The 26,609-nt window shown below is 41.8% G+C and overlaps 1 long non-coding RNA gene across 1 annotated transcript in view; it reads left to right on the top strand.

Moving 5' to 3' along the window:
• The window catches only part of LOC132400556 (uncharacterized), a 102,011-nt gene extending 78,680 nt beyond the window's left edge, over window positions 1-23,331 (top strand). The window contains exon 3 of the long non-coding RNA XR_009514291.1: window positions 23,283-23,331. This is a non-coding gene — a long non-coding RNA (uncharacterized LOC132400556). The remainder of the gene's footprint in view (window positions 1-23,282) is intronic.
• Window positions 23,332-26,609: the final 3,278 nt, after the last annotated feature.

Here is a 26,609-nt window from a genome sequence, read left to right as displayed (position 1 = left end):
TACACGGATTGATTTTACATTCTCTATTCATAAAATAATTGAAAAACATGCACTTGTATGGCATTTTTCATATTAATTTTGAGACAACACATGGACCCTGCACCAAGGAAATTCTTTCCAAAGTGCAGTCACTATTGAACTGCAGGAAATGTGACAGGTAAACTTTGCACAGTGAACATTCTCAAACAGTAAAATAGTAAGATATGCAATAATACATATGCAAGATGGCACTGGTGGGTGAATCATGGTGACAATTTGCAGGCTGCTTACAAAACTTCTAAATACACTTCTTCTGAACTACTCTCACTGTAATCTGCAGCCTGTAATTTTCCTTTAAATAATGTACTTTTGAATTATCTTAACAAACTAGTGATTCAACAATTTTCTGAAAACCTGGTAGACTTAACTTCCAAGCATGCAGGTACTGCAGCTTTAAATGGACAAAGGTACATTGTCAGAGCTGAAAGAGAGGGAGGACTCTGAGCTCAGCTAAGATGCCATAGGATGAAACTCTCTCGACCAGGCATCTTGCTCTCAAACGTACAGTCCCAAGGGAACAAGACCGAGGACCTAAGGGCAAGATTTCTGTATCTGAGGGAAATGAGGAATTGCTGTGTTCTTTATTTCACGGAGAAATGGCTCACTCTGGACACACCAGATGTGTCAATAAAATCCAAGGGCTTTTCAATATACAGGACGGATGGACTGCTGCTTCAAAAAAGGCAAAAGGTAGGGGTCTGTGTTTCATGATAAACTCTGTCATACTCGGACGCAGCAGTCTTCTTGCACTCTTGCACTCCACCCCCCCCCCCCCCCATCTGGAACATCTAACGATTAGATGCCAATGGTTCTACTTTCCGAGAAACTTTCCCCCCGTGATACTGCCTGCAGTTTATACACACCAAAGGCCAATGTTAAGCAGACACTAGAGGTACTGCGTGCCACCATCAGCAAGCAAGAAACAGCCTACCCTGATGCATTGTTGGGGACTTCAATAAAACATCTTTGAAGAAATATCTGCCCAGTTAACATCAACATATAACCTGCAGCACCAAGGGTTCCAACACTCTCCAATGACTGCTGTATTATGTTTTTAAATGCCTACCCTAGACCACATTTGGGAAATCTTTCCTGAAAAAGAATCTCGGCAGCAAATCATTGACTGTTTGTTCATTTTCATCGAAGCTACCTGAGCTGCAGAGTTTCTCCAGCATTTTATTTGTGTTGAATCTGATCATTTGGTTGTCCTCTTCCTACCTGTATACAGGCAGAGGTTAAAGACCAAGACTCCATAAATAAAGACAACAAAAAGGTGTTCACAGGAGGAGGAGCGGCTATGGGATTGCTTCAAGTCAGTGGACTGGGCCGTGTTCAAGGATTCATTAGAGGATTTGAACAACTCCGCCATGGTTGTCACAGACTTTAAAAACAGTTGTTCATGAGTGTGTACTCACAAAGTCATACAGAGTCTTCTCCAACCAGAGGCCCTGATTGAACCTGAATATCCACAATCTGCTGAGGGCCAGATTAGTGACATTCGGGTCCAGCAACCAAGTAAAATACAAGAGATCCAGGTAGGATCTCCAGAATCCATTTCACATGCAAAGAGACAGTTCTGCACCAAACTTGAATCACTGAAGGATGCTCGATTGTTGCAGCAGAACTTGAATGTTGCCATCTTACAGACGTACTATAGTTGAGAACAAACTGCACCCAGAGGCCACACATTTTAATTCCATGTCCCATTCTGAAATGTCTATCCATGGCCTCCTGTCAAGATGAAGCCACACTCAGGTTGGAGGAACTACACCTTATATTCCGTCTGGGTAGCCTCCAACCTGGTGGCATGATCATTGACTTCTCTAACTTCCATTAATGCCCCTCCTCCCTTTCTTACCCCATGCCTAATTTTTAATTTTTAATAATTTCTTTTCTCTCTTTCCCTCTCACAATAACTCCTTGCCTGTTCTCCGTCTTCCTCTGGTGCTCCCCTCCAACCTTTCTTTTCTCCAAGGCTTTCCGTCCTATGATCCTCCCCCTTCTCCAGCCTTTTATCCCTTTTGCCAATCAACTTCCCAGCTCTAGGCTTCATCCCTCCCCCTCCTGTCTTCTCCTATCATTTTAGGTCTCCCCCTCCCACTTTCAAATCTCTTACTATCTCTTTTTTCCGTTAGTCCTGACGAACGGTCTTGACCCCAAACATCGACTGTACTTCTTCCTATAGATGCTGCCTGGCCTGCTGCGTTCCACCAGCATTTTGTGTGTGTTGCTTAAACTGCACTCCCAGATGAGCTCAGTGCCTTTTATGCTGACTTTGACTGTCAAAACATAGAGAAACCTTCATAAAACCCCACAGCTCCTGATGACCCTGTGATTTTAGTCTCAGAGGCCGATGTGACAGCACTTTTCAGGAGGGTGAACCCCCAGAAAGTATTTGGACCAGACAGGCTACCTGGCTGAATACTAAAGATCTGTGCTGATCAACTGGCTAGAGTGTTCACTGAGATCTTCACCCTGTCTCTTCCCCAGTCTGAGGTACCCACCTGCTTCAAGCAGGCTTCAATTATACAAGTGCCTAAGGAGAACATGTTAACCTGCCTCATTGACTGTCATCCAGTAGCACTTACATCCACTGTGATGATGTGTTTTGAGAGGTTGGTGATGAAACATATCAACTCCTGCCTGAGAAGTGACTTGGATCTGCTCCAATTTGCCCACCGTCACAACAGATCAGCAGCAGATGCCATTTCTTTGGCTTTTCACTCAACCCTGAAACATCAGGGCAGAGAAGATGCATACAGCAGGATACTCTTTGTTGATTACAGCTCAGCATTCAATGCTTATCCCCTCTTGTCAATACCTCTAGTTGAACTTTGCCTTGTTGTGTGCTTTCCCCGTAGCTGTATTTTGTATTGCCACGTGCTCCTGCTCTGCTCCGGCCCCTGTATCACTGAGTACTCCGTCTCTCATCTGTTTCTCATTATTACCTGTATTGCTGCACCTGTGTCTCATTGTGCTCCACCTATCACCTGCCTCTCTGTTTATTGCTCAGTGTATTTCAGTCCTGTGTTTTCACCTGTGTTCTGCCAGATTGTGCCAGTGAGTTTTCCTGAGCCTTTCCAGTATTTGTATTGAAACTCTGTCCAACTGAATATCAACTCTGCCTGTTTCCTGAATCTGGTTTTTGGATTTTTCTGGAATTTTTGATCTCTGCCTGAACTTTGACACTGACTTTGTTGCCCCTCTGGATTTGCTACTCAGTAAATATCACAGTGTGCACAGAACTTGGTCTGCCATTGGGTCCCTACTTTAGTGTCCTGACACCTCTAAACTAATTAATAAGCTTCAAGACTTGGCCTTGATTATGGCCCCAATCAGTTTGGTCTGACAAAATCTCCTCAATCACCATCAGCACAGGTGCGCCACAAGATTCCCCCTGCTCTACTTGCTTTATACTCATGACTGTGTGGCTAAGTGCAGCTCCAGTATTTAAGTTTGCTGATGACACCACTGTCATTTGTCAACTCAAAGGTGATGATGAATCCACGTATAGGAGGGGTTTTGAATCTGCCTGAGTGCTGCCACAAAAACAACCTCACACTCAATATCAACCAGGCCAAGGAGCTGATTATTGACCTCAGGAGCAGGAAACAGGGGGTCATTGAGCCAGTTCTCTTCAGAAGATCGAAGGTGGAGAGGGTCGGCAACTTCACATTCCTTGGTATTATCATTTCAGAAGATTTGTCCTGGGTCCAGCGAGTGAGTATCATTATGAAGAAAGCAAATTTCTATTTCTTAGAAGTTTGCTAAGATTTGGTATGTCATCTGAAGCTTTAACAAACTTTATATGTGTAGTAGAGTATATATTGATCGGTGCAACACGGTCTGGTATGGAAACAGGAAACACCAATGCAGCTACAAAAGGTAATGGAAATGGCACAGTCCACCATTGGTGTAGCCTTCCTTACCAGTGACCACATCTAAATGGAGCGCTGTTGCAGGAGAACAGCATCCCACCATCCAAGGAATACTGTCATCGGGAAGAAAGTACAGGATCCACCACTATTACCCCTCAACTAACATGCTCATGAACCACTGGGGATAACTTCACTCGTCCCATTACTGAACTGTTCCCACAACCTATGGACTCGCTTTCAAGGACTTTTCATCTCATGTTCTTTATATATTGTTTATTTGCTATTTTTATTTTATTTCTTCTATTTGTAGAGTTTTTTTAGCTTTTAAATTTTTGATATTTGTGCATCCTGTGGGGTGTGGTCTTGCATTGATTCTATTGTGTTTCTTGTATTTACTGTGTTTACCCACTAGAAAATGAATCTCAGGATTCATTTGGTGATAGATATTTACTTTGATAATAAATTTACTTTGAACTGTGAACTAGGTGTAGGCCCAAAACATCAACCGTTTATTCCTTTCCATTGTTGCTGCCAGAACTGCTGAGTTCCTCCAGGATTTTGTATGTGTTATCCAAAAGCCCCCAACTCTGTCAATGCAAAATGTCCTCAGTATAGAATCAGAGTCAGTCGAGATGCTTGTGTTTGACATTTCAGTCTGAAGTTCTGCATACAGCTAGAGGGCATAGGTTAAAGGTAAGCAGGAAAATTTTAAAGGGGACCTGAGGAGTAGTGGGTACATTGTGCCAAGCTTTAGATGTTTCAGGAAGGACGGGGAGGGAGGCAAAAGAAGTGGGGGTGTGGCACAATTGATCAGAGATAGTGTCATGGCTGCAGAAAAGGAATAAGTCTTGGAGGGATTGTCTACTGAGTCTCTATGGGTGGAACTTGGGAAAAGGAAGGAGTCAATAACTCTACTGGGTGTTTATTATAGACATCCAATAGTAACAGGGACATCAAGGAGCAGATAGCGAGACAGATTCTGGAAAAGTGTAATAGTAACAGGGTTGTTGTGGTGGAAGAATATAATTTCCCAAATATCAATTGGTATCTCCCTAGAGTGAGGGGTTTAGATGGGTTACAGTTTGTTAGGTGTGTTCAGGAAGGTTTCCTGACACAATTATGTAGATAAGCCTGCAAGAAGAGAGACTGTACTTGATCTGGTATTGGGAAATGAACCTGGTCAGGTGTCAGATCTCTCAGTGGCATTTTGGAGATCACAATTCTATCTCCTTTACCATAGCATTGGAGAGGGATAAGAACAGACAAGTTAGGGAACTCCTTAATTGGAGTAAGGGGAAATATAAAGCTATCAGGCAGGAACTTGGAAGCATAAATTGGGAATAGACATTCTCAGGGAAATGTATGGCAGAATGTGGCAAATGTTCAGGGGATGTTTATGTGGCATTTTGCATAGGTACGTTCCAAAGAGGCAGGGGAAGGATGGTAGGGTACAGAAACCGTGGTGTACAAAGGCTGTTGAAAATCTAGTCAAGAAAAGCTTACAAAAGGTTCAAAAAACTAGGTAATGATTGAGATCTAGAAGATTATAAGGCTAGCGGGAAGGAGCTTAAGAATGAAATTTGGAGAGCCAGAAGGGGCCATGAGAAGGTCATGGCGAGAAGGATTGAGGAAAACCACAAGGCATTCTACAAGTATGTGACGAGCAAGAGGATAAGATGTGAGAGAATAGGACCAATCAAGTGTAACAGTAGAAAAGTGTGTATGGAACTGGAGGAAACAGCAGAGGTACATAATGAGTACTTTGCTTTAGTATTCACTATGGAAAAGGACCTTGGGGATTGTAGGGATGACTTGCAGCGGACTGAAAAGCTTGAGCATCTAGACATTAAGCAAGAGCATGTACTAGAGTTTTTGGGAAGCATCAAGTTGGATAAGTCACCAGGACGGGATGAGATGTACCCTGGGCTACTGTGGGAGGTGAGGGAAGAGATTGCTGAGTCTCTGGCATCATCACTGGGGACGGGAGAAGTTCCAGAGGATTGAAGGGTTGCAGATGTTGTTCCATTATTCAAGAAAGGGAGTAGAGATAACCCAGGAAATTATAGACCAGTGAGTCTTACTTTAGTGGTTGGTAAGTTGATGGAAAAGATCCCGAGAAGCAGGATTTATGAAGATTTGGAGAGGCATAATATGATTAGGAATTGTCAGCATGACTTTGTCAAAGGCAGGTCGTGCCTTACAAGCCTGATTGAATTTTTTGAGGATGTGACTAAACACATTGATGAAGGTAGAGCAGTAGATGTAGTGTATATGGATTTCAGCCAGGCATTTGATAAGGTACCCCATGCAAGTCTTATTGAGAAAGTAAGGAGGCATGTCCAAGGGGACTTTGCATTGTGGATCCAGAATTGGCTTGCCCACAGAAGGCAAAGAGTGGTTGTAGATGGGCCATATTCTGCATGGAGGTTTGTGACGTGTGGTGTGCCTCAGGGATCTATTTTGGGACCTCTCCTCTTCATGACTTTTATAAGTGACCTGGGTGAGGAAGTGGAGGGATGGGTTAGTAAATCTGCAGATGACACAAAGGTTGGAGGTGTAGTGGATAGTGTGGAGGGCTGTCAGAGGTTACAGCGGGACATTGCTAGGATGCAAAACTGGGCTGAGAAGTGGGAGCTCCCAAGCTTCTCTGGAATATCCCATGCTAGAAAGAAGTGACAAACACAGTCAATGATCCAGAGGTTTCCTAGAATTAGACCACATATTATGAATACCTTAAGAATGAACTCTGCACTTCCTCAGACTTGTTTAAATATGACTTTTGAACTGTGTGGTGCAGGATCAGATCATCCTGCAATAGAATAAACACACCATCCTAACATTATGAATTGCTTGCAAGGATGATTGAAGGATACAATCTTCCCTTTGTGCATTGAAATCTTGTATATAAGCACAGATGGAAATATCGAATTTAGCAATAATAATGATGTAATTTTTGAACCAAACATTTGGACAAGTATGCAAGCATTTCAGTTAATATTGCTTCAGATTACATACGTTACTGTCAACAAGTTCATTGGAACAAAATATTATTTTAGATAATCTTAAAACAAGGGTTTCACTTGCTTATAGAGAAACCATTGTTTTAAAAGTACACGTATTTCTATGGTACTGGTCGGAGTGAAGGAGAGACTGCCAACTTTTAGAACAATACTGTTATTATCAGAAAATGTGTGATGAGATAAGTGTTAGAAAAAAGGTGTAATGATTACAGGAAGTGATTAAATAAAACAAAAGATCATTTTGTGGTTTTGCTTATGGTGAGTTAAAGAATACATTTTTCTGTCTTAACTCTAACTTGTCTCTCCCTCTCTCCCTCTCTCCCTCTCTCCCTCTCTCCCTCTCTCCCTCTCTCCCTCTCTCCCTCTCTCCCTCTCTCCCTCTCTCCCTCTCTCCCTCTCTCCCTCTCTCCCTCTCTCCCTCTCTCCCTCTCTCCCTCTCTCCCTCTCTCCCTCTCTCCCTCTCTCCCTCTCTCCCTCTCTCCCTCTCTCCCTCTCTCCCTCTCTCCCTCTCTCCCTCTCTCCCACGAATTTTCATTTATGTTGTTTGCTTTTTTTGATTCAAGCTGCCAAAATCACAATACATACAATGAAATTACTCTGAAGTATAGCCACTGATTAAAGTGGCAGCTAATCTTAGCCAGTAGTATTTTAACAAATCATTCTAAGTACAAAGTAAATTTATTATAAAAGTATGTATGTGTATGTGTGTGTGTGTGTGTGTGTATGTATGTATATATATCACATCATCATACACACCCTGAGATTCATTTTCTTGTGGCCATATTCAATAAATCCAATAATTACTGTAGCTTCAGTGGAAGACTGCACCAACAGGGGTGGAAAGACAACAAACCGCGCAAGTAAATAAAGAAAAAGAAGAAATAGTAATAAATAAACAATAAATATCAAGAACATGAGATGAAGATTCCTTGAAAGTAAGTCCATAGGTTGTGGGTACAGTTCAGTGATGGGGCAAGTGATGTTGAATGAAGTTATGTCCTCTGGTTCAAGAGCCTGGTTCATAGGTTCATAGAAAACTACAACACAGAAACAGGCCCCTTGGCCCATCTAGACTGTGCCAAACCATTTAAGCTGCCTGCTCTCATTGGCCTGCACCCTGACTATTGCCCTTCATACCCCTCCCATCCACGTAGTTACCCAAACTTCTCTTGAGCGCTGAAATCGAAATCGCATTCACCACTTGTGCTGGTGGCTCACTCCACACTCTCAGCACCCTCTGAGTGAAGACATTTCCCCTCATGTTCCCCTTAAACATTTCACCTTTCACTCCTGACCCATGATCTCTTGTTGCAGTCTCACCTAGAGGTGATGGGTTAAAGACGTAAGGTGAAATGATGGTCGAGGGGTAATGACTGTTCCTGAACCTGATGGTGAGAGCCCTGGGGCTCGCGTACTCCTGCACTGTAATCCAGTTGAGAGAAAATACCAGATCTGCTTGAGTTTATGTTGATTCAGGTTTGGTCATTTTCCAGACCATTGGAAATCTTCTCTGTAATACTTTGAGTAGTGCCATGGAATGTTCTGCATTCTACTGAGTGGGTGCATCGATTGTCACATCTGAAACAATGGCTCGTTTGAGACCATAGCTCTCCTTCACTACAGTCAAACCAGACTATTTGTCCTGACGAAGGGTCTCGGCCTGAAACATCGACAGTGCTTCTCCCTATAGATACTGCCTGGCCTGCTGTGTTCCACCAGCATTTTGTGTGTGTTATTTGCCTATCTCCTTGGACTGGGGCCTGAACTCTCAGCCATTTGACTAGAGATAAGAGTGCAGGTTCTCCCTGAATTATGAGCAACTGCCTTGTGCACGGTTCATACATATGAATGAGCATTTGAGAAACTGGACAGATTGATTTGCTGGCCGCTATGGGGCTAAAGACATCCTCCGCTACCAGGGAACTCAGTTCCTGGCCACATATCTGACTTGCTAACTATCCTGGATACAAACATTCCCCAGGTTACAGTATTGTTCTGTTCTGTGGAATACCTATATAATCACTGAGCCAAAACTTACACCTGACTGAATATACCACACAGCATCATATAACCAGCAGTAAAGTAGATAAACTTCTGACCGTCTTACACAGAAGAGTAAATTAATAACATAGGTGAGCAGAAATGTTTACTCAACTGCTACTGTTATACGTGCAACATATCCATTGTAGAAGCGGTGCATTGTCCTCTGAGATTTAGTTCAATGGAGCTGTTTGGGGTAAGAGATGCAGCTGCTTCTATCCTTTGCACATTTAATTTAAATTACTGATAAATTTTACCCTAATAGTTTTAACCACGTTAATAGATTTATTTTTGTCATGTTTTATTATTTTTTAAATTCTTTATATTTCTTTATTCTGTTTGTGTTTATTCCGCTCTCGCTTGTTTTGTGTTATTTTGCTGTGCACATCCTTTTTGCTGTTTTGTCTATGTCTTTGTCATGTCCTTTTCATGATATCTTTGATACATCTGTCACTTTTTCCCTAATGTGTATCCATTTCTATGTGTGTCAGCTTGGCTCAGCGGAAGTATATCTGTGTCTGAAGACTGAAGAATTTGAGCACCTATTCAAGGATGATACTCTAGGACTGTGCTGAGGCAATTGAAGAACACTAGAAATAATAGCAGGAGAGGTCAATCCAGACCCTCTAGCCTGCTCTCATTTAATAAAACTATGGCTGATGCTCTAACTGCAGTCTACTTTTCCACCTAACCTCAATGTGCCCTAGTCTTCTTTCTAGTCCAGAACTATTAATTACAAACCCAAATATCAGTTAAGACTATATTATATTAGGAATAGAGGTTGAAAATATATATTACCCTGATCTTCTTCCCAGTCTGCTTGTTATTCCTGTAAATAGATAGATAGATACTTTATTCATCCCCAAGGAGAAATTCAACATTTTTCCAGTGGCCCATACACTTATTGTAGCAAAACTAATTACATACAGTATTTAACTCAGTATAAATATGATATGCATCTAAAATCACCCTCTCAAAAAGCATTAATAAATAACTTTTAAAAAGTTCTTAAATAGTTTACTAAAGTGCATTGAGTGGTAACTTAAGCTCAGTCCTAACCCCGGCACTTGAACATGTCTTGCCCCTGGTGGTTGAATTGTAGAGCCGAATGGCTTTGGGGAGTAATGATCTCTTCATCCTGTCTGAGGAGCATTGCATTGACAGCAACCTGCCGGTGAAGCTGCTTCTCTGTCTCTGGATGGTGCTGTGCAGAGGATGTTCAGGGTTTTCCATGATTGACCGTAGCCTACTCAGCGCCCTCCTCTCTGCCACCGATGTCATACTCTCCAGTTCTGTGCTCACGGCAGAGCCCGCCTTCCTTACCAGCTTATTAAGACTTATTACTATATTTATTATTATTATTATTATATTACCTTTCTGTGTTTGCATCAGCATATAGTCCCTCTACTGTACTTTCTATTTCCTTGCCAATTAAGATTGGCCTTGAAATATAACTGTTGTTGTAGTCCCACCAATTAGTCACTGTCTAGGCTCAACAAACTGTTTTGGTTATGAGCCACTGCTGTATCAGTGACCATGATGCACCATCAATAACTCTAGGAGACTGGAAGTGAAAGATAGGCTTTTATTAACAGCAAAAAGGGAGCACAACATGTCAAAGACTGCGGGAGGAGCAGTGCCCCAATCGCCTTTATACCGGGGTCTGTGGAAGGAGCCACAGGAGCAGTCAGCAGAGGGGCGTGTCCAGACAGGTATACGTAGCTTACCACAGACCCAAAGGGAGGAATGAAAATTCTTCATTTTGGATTGGGTCTGATTGTAAAGCTGTGCCGGTTAATTGGGAGTGGCAGTGGACAGCAGCATTGAGGTTTCACCAGAGATGTTGGATCAGGTTAAGGGCAAGACTCTGACTGGGCCACTCAAAAACATTGATCCCCTTCAGTTGCAGTCACTCCATGGTTGCTTTAATGGTGTGCTTGGGGTCATTGTCCTGATGAAAGATGATCTTTCTCCCCAGTTTACGCTTTCTGGTTGAGGCTAGCAGGTTTTTATCCAGGATCTCTCTGTATTTAGCAATATTCATCTTCCCATGAAGGGATTTCCAGTCCCTGCTACGATAAAGCTTCCCATAGCATGATGCTTTCTCCACCATACTTTACAGTAGGGATGGTGTTACCTGGTTGATGCGCAGATTTACATGAGGCCAAAATGTTCCACTTTAGTCTTATCCGACCACGACTTTTTTTCCAAATCTTTGCAACATCTTCTAAGTGACACTTTGCAAAGTCTTTACAGGCAAGAAGATGCTGTTTTTTTTTAGCCATGGCTTCTTCCTTGCCGCTCTTTCATAAATATCCTTTTCATGTAAGGCCTTTGAAATTGCGGAGCCATGAACTTCATCTTCAGAATCAGAATCAGGTTTAACATCACTGGCATCTGTCATGAAACTTGTTATGCAGCAGCAGAACCTTGCAATACATAATAATAAAAACTATAAATTATAGTAAGAAGTGTGTAAATATAGTGGTGTGTGAATATATAAATATAAATATTAAATATATAAAATAGTTACTATAAATAGTAAGTAACTTAAATGAAATAAGCATGGAAACAGAAAAATAGAAAACCTACAGTACAATACAGGCCCTTCAGCCCACAATGCTGTGCTAAACATGTATTTACTTTGAAATTACCTAGGGTTACCCATAGCCCTCTATTTTTCTAAGTTCCGTGTATCTATCCAGGAGTCCCTTAAAAGACCCTTTCGTATCTGCCTCCACCACTGTTGCCGGCACCCATTCCACGCACTCAACACTCTCTGCATAAAAGAACTTACCCCTGACATTTCCTCTGTACCTACTCTCAAACACCTTAAAACAGTGCCTTCTCATGTTAGCCATTTCAGCCGAGGGAAAAAAAAGTAGTGAGGCAGTGTTCTTGGGTTTAAAGTCCATTCAGAAATCTGATGGCAATGGAGAAGAAGCTATTGTTGAATTATTGAGTGCGTGCTTTCAGGCTGCTGCATCTGCACACTGATGGTAGCAATGAGTCTTGGGTGACAGGGGTCCTTAATGATGGATGTTGCTTTCTGAGGCATCACTCTTTGAAGATGTGCTGGATGCTGGGCAGGTAAATGCCCATGATCGAGCTGACTGAGTTTACAACTTTCTGTAATTTATTTCAATCCTGTGCAGTGGCCCCCACCCCCACCATATCAGACAGTTAGAATTCTCTCCACCGGTATATCTCTAGAAACTTGTGTATGTCTTTGATGACATACCAAATCTCTGCAAACTCCTAATGAAATATACCTGCCGTCGTGCCTCCTTTGTAACTGCATTGATGTGTTGAACCCAGGATAGAAACCCAAGAACTTGAAATTGCTCACCCTTTCCACTTCTGATCCCTCAATGAGGACTGGGGTATATTCCCCTGTCTTACCCTTTCTGATGTCCACAATCAATTCTTTGGTCTTACTGACGTTGAGTGCAAGGATTTTGCTGCACCACCATTCAACCAGCTGATCTCTCTCTCTCCTATACGCCTTCTTGTCACCATCTGGAATTCTGCCAACAATTGTTGTCGTCAGGATATTTGAGCTGTGCCTAGCCATATAGTCATGGGTATAGGGAGAGTAGAGCAGTGGGCAAAGTACACATCCATGATGTGTTGGAGCTCAATTAACGAAGTCTTCTGACCACCATTTGATCCCCTCCATACTCCTCGACTCGTATCTCAGGACCACTCGAAGTGATCAACCAAGCACGTCAGTCCTCATCTCCTCTCCTTGCCGAACCTCCTGGCCTCGGACCCCCGCTCGGGGTCCGTTCCGTCGCCCAGCTTACAGCATCGTATTCTGTCTTTCTCTCACCCTCTCGCGCCGACTCCCCAAAATGCCCGCCAATAATAGCTTACAGACCCAGAAGAAAAAATAACATTAATCCCAATTGGTTAACAAACGAATACAATTCTCATTATCAGTAATTTTAACACAAACAAACTACAAGAGAAAGCACTTAAAGCAAAGAAGCATTCCTACCTTTAACAAAACAAAGAAGCCATTTTGATTAACATACGCAGTAACAAAGAAAAAGAAACCCCCTTAAATTTTGGTTTGACCTGTTGAAAATCTAGCCTATTGTTGGACCATACAGAGGGAGGAGGTAATTACTTAGCTAATCATCCAATTTTCTACATCAACAAATTGTGATGAGAGACCCTAACGAGGATGGTTGGGACCCATGTGCTGGAGTATCTGAGGCTTGGATCAAGACATGATACAAGACTGAACCAAGAACTGAGCACTAAACAAGACATGAGACGATAACCGGTTGAGTTTACGATTGAGCCCTGAACCTCAGTTCAGATGCTCCTCAAATACTGAAATCCTGGCAGCAAAACATGGCAGCCAATTAGCAAGATGGTCTTGGATCCTTAAAGGGGCCGCACCAGCTATCTACACTCAGGAGAGTTAGAGCATTGAAATTCCAGAAGCTGGCGTAGTTGGGTGCATATCATAATTGGTGAGTTGGTAAGGTAAGAGAAGAGAAAATCTACAGATGCTAGAAATCTAGGCAACACACACAAAATGCTGGAGGAACTGATGCACCATCAATAACTCACTCTGAGACGTGAAGGCGAGATATCGGCTTTTATTGACTGGAAGAAGGAACAAGCAGTGAGTGACCACCATACTACATCCTGGAGACTGAGAGGCCGGGCTCAGGCCTTGATCGCCTTTATACAGGGGTCTGTGGGAGGAGCCACAGGAGCAGTCAGCAGGGGGCGTGTCCAGACAGGTATATGTAGTTCACCACAGGAGCCCAGCAGGCTAGGCAGCATCTAGGGAAAAGAGTAAACAGTTGACTTTTCAGGCCAAGACCCTTCATCAGGACTGGTGAAGGTAATAGACAGTACAGTACCTGAGGAAAGTTAGCTTAGTAATTGCAAAGGGGTTGAAGACTTCTTCAGCCTCACAATTTTGGTTTTTAATTTTTAGTAAATTTTTGACAGGTTTGGGAATTTTTGTTTTGATTTGACATGATGCACGATGCACAATGTTTTGTAGATAAGCTCAAAAATCCTTCAGTATATTTTAAGTGTAGAAAATGAGACATTTAAAATGTGAAGATAGAGTAGCTGTGGAAGCTGAAGACTTTTTCAAGGCTTTGTATCTCAGTGATAATTTCCAGGTCACTTTAAGCTTTAACGTTCACTTCCTTTTCCCTGTGGCCTCTCTCATTCATGAGTGCCAAAATGCGTGTTGCTGATGTTGGGCTACCATATGGAATTTGTATTGAAAGGCTATTGCCCTTCTCAAATATTAGTGCAGTGAATTGTTGGAAGCTGTCAAAAGAGCTAATTTTCTTGAACTTCTGCCCCCTGAAAATACTGATTTCCTCCAAAACAACTTGTATAGTGCTTTAAAATAGAAAATATCTCAAGACATTTCTTAGTTTGCCAAAGTACAAACTTAGGATAAAGATAGAGAAACTAGTTCCATTTGTTCTTAACCCATTTTGTATTACACTGGTATTTCTGTAAAGAAGCAGGCACTGGACAGTGATTGAGAAGGGCACTTGGCACACATCTAATTGTACTTTCCTTCCAAAATGCCCCACCAAGGCACATCTGCCTTCAAATCTAAATCTAACAGGACATCCAAGCCGGGAAGGTTTTAGTAATTTGCAAACATGAGAAAATCTGCAAGTATTGGAAATCAAAGTAATACAGACAAAATGCTAGAGGAACTCAGCAGGCCAGGCAGAATCAATGGAAAAGAGTAAACAGTCGATGTTTCAGGCTGAGATCCATCATCAGATCTCAGCCTGAAACATCGACCGTTTACTCTTTCCCATAGATGCTGACGGACCCACTGAGTTCCTCCTGCGCTTGTGTGTATGACTAAGTTTTAACTGATTTGCATTGGCTACAAAAGACAGTGTAATCAGACCTTTCATCTACTGGCTTCAGAAGCTGACTCGATTAAGGTTGGTGACCTGAACAAGAAATACTACGCCTCTTACAATTACCTGGATTGGAGTGCAGTAGCAGGATAAAGGTTAGAGGGGCAAGATGTTGAGTGATGTTGAGTGGCAGGATGAAATGGTGGGTGTGTAGCAGGCTGCAAAATTCTCATTTGTATCATGTACAGCTTTGGCGAGGTACTGCCATCTTGAATTGCTTGTGCTTCTGTTCTTGCTCAATTTTTCTTGTGTTGTTACTGTCAAGTTCCATTAATTCCTGCTGACAATCTCCTGCTTGCACATTACATAGCTTAATTCCTCAGGTTGCTGGTTCCTCAGATGTCCCCTCCCATCTGTTTTATGTACTGCTATGCCATATACATTCTTAGCTGCTCTGGGGTCCTATTGCCACTTCTTGGCTCATCTCCTACTGCTTCTGGCATTAACTTATCCCTTCCCATCTAACCCTCCTCTTCAGCCTCGCCTTCCTCCTTTTTCCTTTTCTTACATCTTGGGTATTTGAATAGCGAGCCAATCAAGTCAAATTTCTAAACACCAATGATGTACTTGCTTGTGTAGGCTGATATACTGTAAATCATATTTATTTTTAAGTAGAACACTGTTTTTTCTTGATCGGTGCCAGTACTAAAGAAGGGTGTGAATAGAGCAGCTGGACTGGGAGCACCTAAAGCCGAGGAAAAGGACAACTAAGCAGACTGGAAAAAAAAGCAAAAGTACATTCCAAAAAGCTGCAAAAGCAACAGGAAACAAAATGCAAGCCAGGAAGTGAGGAGGCAAGCTATGGAAAGTGGAGACCAGAGCCAAACGCTAGGCACAAACAGCGGCAGGCTTAAGTGTCTGGCAACAGCCCCAGAAGTTCTGAGAACAAAGAAATGAAGTGAGAGGCTGAGAAAGCAAATTCTGAAAATGCTCAGCAAGCGAAGCATCATCTTTTGAGGAAGAGAGTAACTTAATGTGTTGGGTTAAAGCAGTCCATATCTGCCAGATCTCTTCATGGTCATTGACTTGTTGGAATTTTCTGAGATTTTCTGGTTTAATTTCAACTTTCCAGAATCTGCATTTCTCTTTGTATTTTTTTTTTGCAGCCAGTGTTCTAGACATTTTAACTTTACCTTAAAAACTACAGAGGCAATCACCCCCAAATGCCACTCTAAATGCTACAGTCCCATGAGGATGGGGGATAAAAAATTTGCAATTTTTAACATTATTATTTAATCCCCTATAGGCATCCGTTAGTCTCGTGAGACCATGGATTTGCATCTTGGAACGTTTCCAGGGCGCAGGCCTGGGCAGGGTTGTATGGGAGACTGGCAGTTGCCCAAGCTGCAAGCTCCTATAAATCCCCTATAAATCTGCACATTTACTAGGGTGGGTCCATAGCCTATGGATGTTCAGACAAAGATAACCACACTGTAAGATAATTGGCTTGCTTTTGCCTGTGTTAAATCCAACAACATTCTGATTTTGAGAAAGACCTGCTTCTTTGATGTACCAAGCCTTGAAGATGAGCACATCCACAATAGGCACCATTTCATGTCCCTTGTGTGTGAAGAGTGGCTACACCTTCAACAGTTCCCTTTTCCCAAAGGTCCTGTAGCATCTTCTACTATCCCTCAAAGTACTTGAAAGTAACATCAAAGAGCCATAACCTGGGAATTCTTGGAAGCAGTAGATGTCATTCACCTCAAACCTGTAGCTCTGCAGCAGAACCTTGATGATGAAAATGTCTCTGGTGTGCAAATTCTTTGTAAAGAAGGTGTTCCTGGTGAACAAATTCTTGCCCCCTTACCGAGGCCTTTTACTGCTGATGCACCATCAATAACTCTCGGAGACAGGAGGCAAAAGACAGGTTTTTATTAGCTGCAAGGAAAGACCACACAACATCCTGGAGACTGAGGGGGGAGCAGTGCCTCCAACCGCCTTTATACAGGGGTCTGTGGGAGGAGCCACAATAGCAGTCAGCAGACGGGCGTGTCCAGACAGGTATATGTAGTTCACCACAACTGCCACCCTGAATGTGGTTCAGATCCCTGATGTTCCTCCTGAGGTGCTCGATGCGGCAGCCATACTGATGAAGATGTTTGGTTCAAGCAGGAAAGAGGTGTTAGATCATTATCACAATCAGCATTAGGATCCACCTCTGCAGGTTCAGCACTCATCAGGCAACCACTTGATAGTGAAGAACTACTGCTTCCTTCATTCGTCAATTTCAAGTTCACCCATAAATCCACTTCATAGATCAGTCTCCGTGATTACCACCCTGGAAGGGGCGCAGCAATAATCACTGACTCTCTAATTGCCTGGTCAGTCTCTTTCTTGAATCCCTGCCTTTGTTCATATGCTATATTATTTTGTTGTAATTTCTGAGTTTTCTCGAGCACAGGAGTAGTTTTAACAGTAGTTTTAATTAGCGTATTAAAAGTTCCTGAAGAAGGGTCTCAGCACAAAATGTCAACACTTTACTCTTTTCCATAGATGCTGCCTGACCTGCTGAGGTCCTCCAGCATTTTGTGTGTGTTGCTCTGAATTTCAAGTGTCTGCAGATATTCTCAGGTTTTTAAAAGGATTGTTGCCCAAAATGGTCAGGCAGTCTGGCAACCTAACATTAGGCCTTTTTGAACATGGTGGGAGATGAGAGGCACTGGAATAAACAGTGAGTCCACCAAACATGTTCTGAGCTCATTATCATTTTATTAACAGCAATTTAGCTAAATTGGAGTCAGCTCCCTGCATTCTTTTTAAAGCTGTTGCTACAGTTATTCCTTTCAGAGCTTATCGTGCTTTTTATCTCCTTTGGATTAGTTTTTGATCCTTGTTTCTTTTATGTTTAATGCTTTTGTTCGTTAACTGGATTTAACTCTAAGTGTTTTGTTTTGTGCACTACCTCCATCGCTTTCATCTTCTGCTTCTATAATTGTTTCCTTTCATCTTGAATTATCTTAGATTTACAGTTTTACTATCCTTCAATGAACTATTTTCCCCTCCATGTTTTCCTTATATTTGTGACTTTACCCCTCCCCTTACCTTTCCTTATTATTCTCATTAGAGGTACATAAAGAGTAACAGAGATAGGTGCACAAATGCACAAGCACAAAACTTCAGTTTGTGGACTGAATTGTCCTGAATTGGACCTCTACTGAGAGTGGAAATAAAATACACAGATGACAACAAGAGCAGCTAATGTGATTTATGTAAAAGTGTAACTATGCAATTTATAATTTTGTGACAAATTTCATTCTGAAGCTTTCTTATTTTTCATGATTTTCTCCAGGACCACTGATGTGCATCTAATAGGGTTATCTTGATTAGGCCCTGAAAACAATCACAGGAATGGAGATGAGGAGGAATTTCTTTAGCCCGAGAGTGGTGAATGGTGGAATTCTTTGCCACAGGTGGCTGTGGAGACCATGTCATTGGGGATATTTACAGCAGAGGTTGATAGATTCTTGATTAGGCTGGACTTGAAGGGATATGGGGAGAAGGCAGGAGACTGAGGCTGAGAGGGAAGTGGATCAGCCATGATAAAGTGGCAGAGCAGACTCGATGGGCTGAGTGGTCTAATTCTGCTCCTTTGTCTTATGGAATTGTAACCAGTGCCCGCTCCGCGAAGCGCAGTAAAGGTCACCTACTTGCTGCTCGCTCATTGTGGTGACATCTGAGATACAGTCAGCTTGTTGGCTGCATGGAAAGCTAATATTTTTTAATTTGCACGACTTATAATTTATCCATATTTCTTAAAGGGGAGCAACAGCCACAAACAGGGCACACAACATCTATGATTTCCTCCAGCACTGTGTGTGCTGCCCAAGATTTCCAGCATCTGCAGAATCTTTTATGTCTTGAAGTGGAAATGCATTGGCTACAGAATGGAGTTCGTTCTGTAGGTGAACCTGACATGGAAAAGGTTGAAGAATGGCACAGCACAAAGGAAGTGGCTTCATAGTATGTAAAGTGGGGAGAGGAATGCTTCGTCCTGAGGGATCTGGACATGTAAAGAAGAACCAGTGGGACGTTAGATGAACAAGAGCTCAAGAAATCTGATAAAGTGTTGGAGGTGGTTTAATGATCTCTTTGCAGTGATCAGTCAGTTGTCACATCTCTTTGACTGCTCAACTAACCACAGCCACATCTCATTCCTCACACCCCATTACTCATTCACCTAAAGCCTCAGGACTCATACCTAACAATCATATGCTTCCCCTGGGTATCACAGAGTTAGCTCCACTGCAAGCCCCATGCTTGCCCCTTCTCAATTTCCCCTCATTGTCGGATATTGAACCACACTAACCATGTTAACCCAACATATTTCACAACTTGCCCTCACATATCACCACAACAGAGTGGTGTTAGCCATTATATAAAAGGCCACTGCTGAAGCTGTGGCCTGCAGCTGTGCTGAAATCATTTCACTTGGTGATATCATTCACGTCTCTCCCTCCTCCTTCTGCCCACCAGTCCTCCACGTCTAAGTTCTCTTCTGACTTGTGCACAGTGGCAGTAATGTGTGCCTCTTACTTTTACCTTCCTCTACGTTCAACACGACCCCTGTTCCATTCTCAGATACTCAAGAACTGTCATTTGCTCAGACTGGGTTGGGAAAGCACAGTTACTGCACTTCTTTGCTCCATCATAGGACAATGGGAGCAGAGCAAGTCCATTCTCCTTCTCTGGCCTGCTCTGCCATTCAATATCCAGATCTGCTCCAGATCTCATATCCTTTTCTATGCTAGTTTTCCAAAGCTTTCAATGCCCTGATCTTCCAAAACAAACCTACAACCTCTTTAAATACCCTCTATGATCTGGTTCCAACACCGTCTTGGGGAAGAACATTCTAGAGATTCAACACACTGTGAGAAATTTCGGTGGACCTGAGTTTTAAGTGATCACCCCTCCCACACCCCCCAACCCCCTCCCTACCACAGCCAAGGAACTGTGTTTACTTGCTTAAGATTCTCTCATTCGTGGAAATAGCCCAGCAACTGCCCTGCCAAGTTCCCTAAGGATTTCCGCTCCTTCTAAACTCCAAATATTTCTTTAACCACATGAAAGGGTAACCCTCTCATCTCAGAATTACCATTGTGAATCTTTTTTGAACTACCTCCAAAGTCATTCTACCTTTTCTTTAATAGGGGTTTGAAAATTGTGCAATACTCTGGGTATGGGCTCAGCTGTGCCCTGTACAACTAGAACAAGACTTCTCTAATCTCTAAACCCCAACACCTTTGCAATAAAGTTCTAGCCACTTGCTGCACCCGTTTGCTGTCATTTTGGTATTTCAGCAAAATAATGCCTGAATCCCACTGTACTTTGTTCCTCTGCAATCTTCTCCATCTAGTGAACAGTCTATCTTTAGATTCCAATTAATGAAGTGCACAGCCTCACACTTCCCCAAGTCTAATCCCATTTCCTAACGTTTCCCCACTCACTCTATTTGTACCCTTTTGCGGAATCCTAATATCCTCATCACAAAATGCTCTTCCACCTGTTTTCATGTCATAGGAAAATTTGGATAACTTGCACTCTGCTCCCTCCTCTATTTAAAAAGAAAATAATCAAGGGCAAAGAACTGATCATTGGGGCTAAGTACTTCCTATCCGAGAATGACTCATTTATAGTGACTCCCTGTCTTCTGTCCAATAGTCCATCTTTAATCCGTGTTCACTCACTTCTCCCAATAGCAAGTGCTCTTATTTTGTGTATAAATAGCACCTTATGAAAAGCCTTGTGAACATCCAAATATATCACATCTACAGGTTCTCTCTACCAACTCTGCTTGTTACATCCCAATTCCAGAAAAATTGCCGAACAGATCTTTTAAAAAATCAATGTCTAGGTATTACTTAGAATCAGAATCGGGTTTAATATCACTGACATATGTTGTGAAATTTGTTGTTTTATTGGTTCTTTATTATAGTCATCAGCATCTTGTCACCAACAGTTATGTAGCAGCCTTCTAGTTATCCACTTTCTGTTCTCCTTCATCCTTAAGTAATGGTACCACTTCTGTATCTTTTAAAAATCATTTGCTATCTTTTTATAACGCTGTGAGTTTTGTAAAACGTCAGTCAACAACTCCTCATCAGTGCCTGCCCAGATATTAACCCTGCGTGTGATGAAGAATAGCAGAAATAAGGCCTGCTTCTTGTGAGGTGCTGAGCATGCATTCTACAGCCTGGGGTGGTGTAACAATGACTCGGGCTGTATCCTAGTTTCATTGGACAAAGCCTGGATGAGCCTTGTAATGAACCAGGCTGAAGAAGAATATTGATAGGTAACTGCAGTGAAATGCTTGGTGCATTTATAGACCTGTCGAGAAAACCCGGACACAAGCAGTTTTGTAGAGTCCAACATCAATGTGACATAGCGACTTACAACGGAATTTGGAACCTACTGCCTTCAGCAAGGAGCCAATGGCCAACTATGCTGCAGTGCCTGAATAACTTCCACTGCAGCACCAGATCCACCACATAAACAGCAAACACCCAGAGTGCTGAGGCAGGAAGCTCAAGACTGTTGCAAGGACTTCCAGTTGGATTAACAACCTGATCTGCACCATTTCAGGGATGGCGGGGGCACTGACTCCAAAGGATGGTACTAGCTCTTTAGATTGTGAATGTAGCATGTTATTCATTTAAGGAATGAAATCATTGCTCTGATTGAGTGCCCTTGAGAAAACAGCTCTGAGGTACCTTCATATCACTACAGTTCTTCTGGTGTACTCTCTGTGTGGCACTAGAAAGGGAGTTCCAGGATTTCATTCCAGTGACAGTGAAGGAATGGTAATATATTTTAAGGACAGCCAGCTAGTGGTATTCCTCTCCCCTTGAAATCCTTGATCTTCTCGGTGATAATGATTGTAATTTTGAGAGATGTTGTTCAAGGTCCAGATGACTAATTGCTGTGCATTTTTTTAAGGCAGGTAGGGTTCAACACATCAAGACAGGTTGAGAATATTCCATAACACTCTTGTATTTTGTAGCTTTTGGAAGCACTTTGGAGTGTCACAAAATGAGGCACTTGCTGCAGGGTACCCAGCCTCCAAGTGCTCTTGCAATCACTTTATTTACATAGCTGATCTAATTGAATTCCTTATCCTCGGTAACTTTCAAAGGATATTGATGGTATTGACTTGGCAATGAGTGAGATGTTGAGGATGGATGTTTAAGTTCTCTCTTGTTGGAGGTGGTCATGGCCTGGTAGTTGTGTGGTGCAAATGTTCCTGCTTCAGTTGCTGCGGGATTATAAATTCAAATTCAGTTTATTGTTATTCAACTGTGCACATGTATACCGACAAATGAAACAAAGTTCCTCTGAACCAAGGTGCACAACGCAGTACATATGACTCACACACAACACGTAAAGTAATATTGCCCCAAATAATAAAATCTATTCCAGAAGATTGACATTTTAGCATAAAGTGTATCTACTGTATAACACAAGTTGAAAAGTAAACAGTATTCTGGGGCAGGGAGTTCGGCAGTTTCACAGCCTGGGGGAAGAAGCTGCTTTCCATCCCAAAAGTTCTTGTCCTAATGCTTCGGCAACCACGTCCTGATGGTAGGAGGTCAAAGAGTTTATGGAATGCATGGGATACTTGACAATACTAAGGGCCCTTACAGATTTAAACAATGTACTTTTTTCAGCTAATCAGAATCAAATTTATTATCACCGGCAAATGCCATGAAATTTGTGGATTTTGTGCCAGCAGTACAATGCAATACATAATAAAATCTGTGAGTTACAGTAAGTATATGTACTGTATGTATCTTTAAATTAAATTAAATAAGTAGTTCTAAAAAAGTAATGAGGCAGAGTTTGTGGATTCAATGTCCATCCAGAAATGGATAGCAGATGGGAAGAAGCTGTTCCTGAATCACTGAGTGTGTGCCTTCAGGCTCCTGTATCTCCTTCCTGAGAATAAGGCTTGACCTGGGTGATGGGGTTCCTTAATGATGGATGCCGTCTTTTTCTGCCAACACTCCTTGGGGATGTCCTGGATGCTACAGAATCTAGTGCCTATGATGGAGCTGACTGAATGCACAGTTCAACCCCACCCCCACCACCCCGTACCAGATGGTAATGCAGCCAGTTAGAATGCTCTTCACAATACATCTGCAGAAATTTGTGTGAAAAATTCTACAGATATCTCCCAACTGTTGACATTATGAAGAAAGTTTGTCATTGAAGCAGCTAACAGACTTCTAGAGAGGACTTCCTATGGCCACATTCCTCTTCTGTTGTGCAACATATGATTTCAGCATTTAATGTGTTTTCCTTTAACTTTGATTTTACCAGGTGCCTCATGGCAGGAGGCTGTTGATGAAAGGTATGTTTAAATTCTGTTTCTCTTTTCACAGATGGTGCCTGACCTGCTGTGTGTTTCCAGCATTTTCAGCTTTTGCTATTGGTGGGTAAGTGCCCAATTTCTAACCAGGGTTCCCAACCATTTTTATGCCATGGAGCCATTTCATTATCTGAGGGGGTCTGTGGACCCCAGGTTGTGAACCCCTATCTAACACCATTAATGATTCCTGCGTCACTTTTCTGATTATCTGAGAGTAGACTAATTATGTTGCAATAGGCTATATTGGTCTAATGCTGCTTTTTATGGACACAACACATCAAGACAATGCTCCATTTTGCCAGATAGATGCCACTATTGTGCCGTTACTTTGCTGGAAGATGCAGCTCATTCCACAAAGTCCCATATTCTTTACCATAGTTGATGTTCTCAGCATTTTTGTGCAAAAGGAGTTTGCAAAATGGAAGCCAGAGTGGACCATTTTCAAAGTCAATGATTCATTGTTTCTCAGTTGTATCAAGCAATCAAACCGTAGGCAATTGCAGCATGTGTCCTGGGACGTGTATAATTCATGCAAGCCCTTCTACGGACTGTGACTTCTCTCTGATGTGGGATTGAGATAAATCTTTCCTTCCCCAATGTACTCTGTCATGTCTTCTACATTGCTAAACACCAGTGAGAGAGCTGCAGATAATTAAAACCTTTGACCATAAGTAAAGCCACCAAAAATGACTAGAAGATCAGCAATGCACAGAGCGGAAATATTTCTGCATTTATCCTGCAGGTAGCTGGTGACCTCTTTAAGCAGTGCTGGTGAGGGAGAGTGGAACTTTCCAGCCAGTGACCCGGCATTCAGCTGCATAAATTTGAGGGTAAACACTGATGCTTCAGGAGATCTAAAGTGACAGAAAAAGTTCATGCTGATTAACACCGTGATGTGGCAGCTCTGCATGTTTCCAATGTAACTGGATGAATGCACAAATTCTTTAATAATTTATTTAATTTTTAATAATTTATATTAATAATTACTGTGCTCAATTCTAGTTGCCTCACGATAGGAAGGATGTGAAAACCATAGAGAGGGTGCAGAGGAGCTTTACAAGGATGTTGCCTGGATTGGGGAGCATGCCTTCTGAGAACAGGTTGGGTGAACTTGGCCTTTTCTCCTTGGAGCAAAGGAGGATGAAAGGTGACCTGATAGAGGTGTAAAAGATAATGAGAAGCATTGATTATGAGGATAGTCAGAGGCTTTTCCCCAGGGCTGAAATGGCGAGCACAAGAGGGCACAGTTTTAAGGTGCTTGGGAGCAGGTACAGAGGAGATGTCAAGGCTAAGTTTTCACACAGAGAGTAGTGACTGTGTGGAATGGGCTGACGGAGATGATGTTGGAGGCAGATAGAATAGGGTCTTTTAAGAGGTTCCTGGATGGCTACATGGATCTTCAAATAATACAGGGCTATGGTAAAGCCTAGGTAGTTCTAGGTAAGGACATATTTGGCACAGCTTTGTGGACTGAAGGGCCTGCATTGCACTGTAGGTTTTCTGTGTTTCTATAATATTAATGCCACTGGAGCTGTATGGTGGTGTAGCAGTCAGCATAATGTCTGTATAGAACCAACAACCTGGGTTCGGCTCTTTTAAAATATATCTTGCCTTCTCAATTGTTATGTTATCCAGCAGATTCCTCATAATAATTTTCAACACAGGAAACAATCTAAACAACTTAAAATTAAATCTGGTAGTTTTGTGGAAGCTAACAACCCCATGGTAACATTTCCTTGATGGCAGTATGGAAGGGGTTAAAATGAATAGGGACTGGAATGTTCTATGATTCATAAACAGTTATTTTAACACTGTTCATTGGCTGATAGGGACAGCCCCTGAGACCAAATAACAACCTTACTGGGAGCAAGAATGAGGACAGACTGGAACATGTCATTATCCAAATGTTAGAAAATACATGGTTTGACCCTGAATCCTACTTCAGTGTCCAATCAGTTATCTGCACATTTTAAGGAGTGCGAATAAATAACATCACACAGTTTAACAACTAAGCATCAGGATCAAAGCACTTTCCTGATCTGGCGGTCTGACCATCTCTACAATTCTGATCTCTGCTAATTAATTTCTCAAAAGTTGGCCAGAAGTTTGTTTTTACTTCACATTCCTAAATATACTTTTAATATATTTATGATGGAAATCTATCAAAGTTGCTCCAGCCACCTGCTTTAAATAAGGAAAGAAGTCACTAGTCAATATTATTATCAAGGCGAGCTCTAAAAGTAAATTAGAAGTATCATGTTAAGTTAACCAATAGCTTCTAATGCATTAAGCAAGAATGATGTAAAATGTCTAGATGTAAGATTTCATTTTTCATTTTTAGAATCTTTTTATTGGTACGTAGTCATCAACAGCTATAAAATGATACAAAACTTTAACAGATTAATATGCATAAAATTAATAAAGCTGAAGAGAAGGAAAAAAACTGATCTTGAAATATAAAAAAGGAAAATAATTTTTTTTATAAAGGAAAAAAAAGTACCCCATCTAACTAAGAAAAAGAAACCCCACTAACTAAATAACAACTCAATAACAAATTGAATTTTTTTCCATTCTGTATCATTGCTGCTTATGTGAATTTTATCAAAAGTTCAAATATTTCTCTGCAAAACATAGATAAATCTATTTTCCATCGGAAGGAATTTGTGCAGATTTTTCCGATGATTGCAGATTGTTACTTTGCAAACACTTTAAGTTACTGATATTCCAGCAGTAGCTTCCTGTTATGGATCCATTTGGATTCTGTTCACTTCTCCTTTTAATGATTTGTCCCTTAAAGAGGTTATTGATTATCCACATCAAGCAAGACTACATCAAATGTGTGCACTCCTATCGCATTTGATCAGTAGATAGGACCTGTCTGCACAGTCAAGCATTCTAAACACTAACACTAGTTTGAGCTCTACGCCCACAAGTAATCAACAATAACACACACAAAATGCTGGAGGAACTCAGCAGATCAGGCAACATCTATGGAAATGAATAAATAGTTGATGTTTCAGGCTGAGACCCTTCTTCAGAACTGAAATGGAAGGGAGAAAATGCCAGCGTAAAAGGTTGGGGGGAGGGGAAGGAGGTAAGATGGAAGGTGATAGTGAAGTTAGGTGGGTAGCAAAGGTAGAGGGCTGGAGAGAAAGGAATCTGATAGGAAAGGAGAGTGGACCATAGGAGAGAGGGAAAGAGGAGGACTAAGATTCTATTTCTTGGCTAAATTTACCCATTCTTATGGTGCTGCCTAACCTGTTAACAGGAAAATTTGGACGATTGCTTGCAATCTACAAAAGAACAGAACTATTGAAAACAACTTAAAACTGGAAAAATA

Source organism: Hypanus sabinus, chromosome 10 (genome assembly GCF_030144855.1).
Source record: "Hypanus sabinus isolate sHypSab1 chromosome 10, sHypSab1.hap1, whole genome shotgun sequence".
NCBI classification, from domain to species: Eukaryota; Metazoa; Chordata; class Chondrichthyes; order Myliobatiformes; family Dasyatidae; genus Hypanus; species Hypanus sabinus.
The sequence above is the reverse complement of the archived record's forward strand: the minus strand, read 5'-3'. Positions and strand labels throughout refer to the sequence as shown.